Consider the following 5,000-nt stretch of genomic DNA (forward strand, 5'->3'; position numbering starts at 1 on the left):
GGCACGGAGGGACACCTCTGCTCACGGGGCGAGTGGGTGAAAACCCCCGCTCTGAGCGCCGAGTTGCAACACATGGTCGCGATGAAACGACGGCTGACCCTACCGAAAGGGCCCGCTGGAGTCCAACCATGACACGTATACACACACGACAGACATTAAAAGCCTTCTCGAGTCTTGGATCGACTCTACTACCCCCCTCATATATAGAATCCGATTCACTCTGCCCGCTCGTTCTGACCATTGGATCACACACTTAAGCCAATACCCGCTACACTTAAGAGATCTCGAAATCTCGAACGAGACCCAGATTCTCTGCGGGTGAGTCGGGCGGCCTGCCGTCGCCGTCGGCTTGCCGTTTGCCTTTCGCCTGGTCGCATGGCACTCGTGCCATCGACCACGCAACGCGAGAGGCCTTCTCCCTTCTCCTTTCTCTCTCATCTCTACTCTCTCTCTTCTCCACCGGGGGTTCTGCGGATGAAAAAGCTCAATATCTGGGATTGTATATATACATATGCACGAAAGAACCTTCTACTCACGGGGCGAGTGGGTGAAAACCCCCGCACCGAGCGCCGAGTTGCAACACATGGTCGCGATGAAACGACGGCTGACCCTACCGAGAAGGCCAGCAAGGGTCTGACGTGCAAAAACATATTTACGCACCACAGGCAAGGAGCCTTTTCGAGTCTCGGGTGGACTCCCGTCCGCGAAAGCTTCATATCTGAACGTCGATATATACGTGTGCACGGAGGGACACCTCTGCTCACGGGGCGAGTGGGTGAAAACCCCCGCTCTGAGCGCCGAGTTGCAACACATGGTCGCGATGAAACGACGGCTGACCCTACCGAAAGGGCCCGCTGGAGTCCAACCATGACACGCATACACACACGACAGACATTAAAAGCCTTCTCGAGTCTTGGATCGACTCTACTACCCCCCTCATATATAGAATCCGATTCACTCTGCCCGCTCGTTCTGACCATTGGATCACACACTTAAGCCAATACCCGCTACACTAAAGAGATCTCAAAATCTCGGACGAGAGCCACACCTTGCGGATGCATCGGGCGGCCTGCCGTCGAGGTCGGCCGTCGCCCCGTCTCACAGACTCGTGCAACACGACGAGTCCCAGCCTACGCCTGTGTGCATCACCGTCGGCCTAAATCTCGGCCCTCGCCCGGTCGCATGACACTCGTGCCATCGACCGCACCATCGACCTTCTCACCCGGGAGCAACCCGTGTTTTCAGAGGAGTGCCGGGGTTGCTCCCGTGCCGGGTATGTCTTGTCCGGCGGCGCCCCGTCTCACAGACTCGTGCAACGACAACGGGTCCCATGCCTACGCATGTGTGCATCACCGTCGGCTAATTACTCGGCCCTCGCCCGGTCGCATGACACTCGTGCCGTCGATCACACCATCGACCTTCTCACATGGGAGCGACCCGTATTTTCAGAGGAGTGTCGGGGTTGCTCCCGTGCCGGATATATCTTGACGAAATCAAGGAGATATATGAGGAAACTTCTACAATTTGAAGATCGACCGGCGAGACAAGACACTCCCCTTAATATATAATCCGATTCACTCTGCCCACTCATTCTGACCATTGGGTCACACACTTAAGCCAATACCCGTTACACTAAAGTTGACCATGTTTTTTTTTTTTGATATTATTATTTTTTTTTTTTTTTGTCAACGTCCTCTGTAACGAAGTCAAAACTCTATGCATGTGTTCGCGTGTCGTTCTGCCGTCTCCGCCGGGCACATCCCAGCCAGCGCCCGATACATTTAAGTTGACAACGGTCACAACTCTATGCATGTGCTCGTGGGTCGTTCTGCCGTCAACGTCGGGAACACACAGGCCAGTACCCGCTACATTAAAATTGACAATGGTCACAACTCTATGCATGTGCTCGTGGGTCGTTCTACCGTCAACGTCGGGCGCACACAGGCCAGTACCCGATACATGCAAGTTGACAACGGTCACAAACTCTATGCATGTGTTCGCGTGTCGTTCTGCCGTCTCCGCCGGGCACATCCCAGCCAGCGCCCGATACATTCAAGTTGACGACGGTCACAACTCTATGCATGTGTTCGCGTGTCGTTCTGCCGTCTCCGCCGGGCACATCCCAGCCAGCGCCCGATACATTAAAGTTGACAACGGTCACAACTCTATGCATGTGCTCGTGGGTCGTTCTACCGTCAACGTCGGGCGCACACAGGCCAGTACCCGATACATGCAAGTTGACAATGGTCACAAACTCTATGCATGTGTTCGCGTGTCGTTCTGCCGTCTCCGCCGGGCACATCCCAGCCAGCGCCCGATACATTCAAGTTGACAACGGTCACAACTCTATGCATGTGTTCGCGTGTCGTTCTGCCGTCTCCGCCGGGCACATCCCAGCCAGCGCCCGATACATTCAAGTTGACAACGGTCACAACTCTATGCATGTGTTCGCGGGTCGTTCTGCCGTCAACGTCGGGCGCACACAGGCCAGTACCCGATACATGCAAGTTGACAGTGGTCACAAACTCTATGCATGTGTTCGCGTGTCGTTCTGCCGTCTCCGCCGGGCACATCCCAGCCAGCGCCCGATACATTCAAGTTGACAACGGTCACAAACTCTATGCATGTGTTCGCGTGTCGTTCTGCCGTCTCCGCCGGGCACATCCCAGCCAGCGCCCGATACATTCAAGTTGACAACGGTCACAACTCTATGCATGTGTTCGCGTGTCGTTCTGCCGTCTCCGCCGGGCACATCCCAGCCAGCGCCCGATACATTCAAGTTGACAATGGTCACAACTCTATGCATGTGTTCGCGGGTCGTTCTACCGTCACCGTCGGGCACACTTGAGCCAGTACCCGCTTGACTTTTTTTTTTTTTTTTTTATGTCAACGTCTTCTTCAAGGAAGTCCAAAGTCTATGCATGTGTTCGTGGGTCGTTCTGCCGTCTCCGTCGGGCACACACAGGCCAGCGCTCGATACATTCAAGTTGACAATGGTCACAACTCTATGCATGTGTTCGCGTGTCGTTCTGCCGTCTCCGCCGCGCACATCCTAGCCAGCGCCCGATACATTCAAGTCGACAGTGGTCAAAACTCTATGCATGTGTTCGCGTGTCGTTCTGCCGTCTCCGCCGCGCACATCCTAGCCAGCGCCCGATACATTCAAGTTGACGATGGTCACAACACTATGCATGTGTTCGCGTGTCGTTCTGCCGTCTCCGCCGGGCGCATCCCAGCCAGCGCCCGATACATTCAAGTTGACAACGGTCACAACTCTATGCATGTGCTCGTGGGTCGTTCTACCGTCAACGTCGGGCGCACACAGGCCAGTGCCCGATTCATGCAAGTTGACAACGGTCACAAACTCTATGCATGTGTTCGCGTGTCGTTCTGCCGTCTCCGCCGGGCACATCCCAGCCAGCGCCCGATACATTCAAGTTGACAACGGTCACAAACTCTATGCATGTGTTCGCGTGTCGTTCTGCCGTCTCCGCCGGGCACATCCCAGCCAGCGCCCGATACATTCAAGTTGACAATGGTCACAACTCTATGCATGTGTTCGCGGGTCGTTCTACCGTCACCGTCGGGCACACTTGAGCCAGTACCCGCTTGACTTTTTTTTTTTTTTTTTTATGTCAACGTCTTCTTCAAGGAAGTCCAAATTCTATGCATGTGTTCGTGGGTCGTTCTGCCGTCTCCGTCGGGCACACACAGGCCAGCGCCCGATACATTCAAGTTGACAACGGTCACAAACTCTATGCATGTGTTCGCGTGTCGTTCTGCCGTCTCCGCCGCGCACATCCTAGCCAGCGCCCGATACATTCAAGTCGACAGTGGTCACAACTCTATGCATGTGTTCGCGTGTCGTTCTGCCGTCTCCGCCGGGCGCATCCCAGCCAGCGCCCGATACATGAAAGTTGACAACGGTCACAACTCTATGCATGTGCTCGTGGGTCGTTCTACCGTCAACGTCGGGCGCACACAGGCCAGTACCCGATTCATGCAAGTTGACAACGGTCACAAACTCTATGCATGTGTTCGCGTGTCGTTCTGCCGTCTCCGCCGGGCACATCCCAGCCAGCGCCCGATACATTCAAGTTGACAATGGTCACAACTCTATGCATGTGTTCGCGGGTCGTTCTACCGTCACCGTCGGGCACACTTGAGCCAGTACCCGCTTGACTTTTTTTTATTTTTTTTTTATGTCAACGTCTTCTTCAAGGAAGTCCAAATTCTATGCATGTGTTCGTGGGTCGTTCTGCCGTCTCCGTCGGGCACACACAGGCCAGCGCCCGATACATTCAAGTTGACAATGGTCACAAACTCTATGCATGTGTTCGCGTGTCGTTCTGCCGTCTCCGCCGCGCACATCCTAGCCAGCGCCCGATACATTCAAGTCGACAGTGGTCAAAACTCTATGCATGTGTTCGCGTGTCGTTCTGCCGTCTCCGCCGCGCACATCCTAGCCAGCGCCCGATACATTCAAGTTGACGATGGTCACAACACTATGCATGTGTTCGCGTGTCGTTCTGCCGTCTCCGCCGGGCGCATCCCAGCCAGCGCCCGATACATTCAAGTTGACAACGGTCACAACTCTATGCATGTGCTCGTGGGTCGTTCTACCGTCAACGTCGGGCGCACACAGGCCAGTACCCGATTCATGCAAGTTGACAACGGTCACAAACTCTATGCATGTGTTCGCGTGTCGTTCTGCCGTCTCCGCCGGGCACATCCCAGCCAGCGCCCGATACATTCAAGTTGACAACGGTCACAAACTCTATGCATGTGTTCGCGTGTCGTTCTGCCGTCTCCGCCGGGCACATCCCAGCCAGCGCCCGATACATTCAAGTTGACAATGGTCACAACCCTATGCATGTGTTCGCGGGTCGTTCTACCGTCACCGTCGGGCACACTTGAGCCAGTACCCGCTTGACTTTTTTTTTTTTTTTTTTATGTCAACGTCTTCTTCAAGGAAGTCCAAATTCTATGCATGTGTTCGT

The sequence above is a fragment of the Apostichopus japonicus genome, chromosome 5 (genome assembly GCF_037975245.1).
Source record: "Apostichopus japonicus isolate 1M-3 chromosome 5, ASM3797524v1, whole genome shotgun sequence".
Lineage (NCBI taxonomy): Eukaryota > Metazoa > Echinodermata > Holothuroidea > Aspidochirotida > Stichopodidae > Apostichopus > Apostichopus japonicus.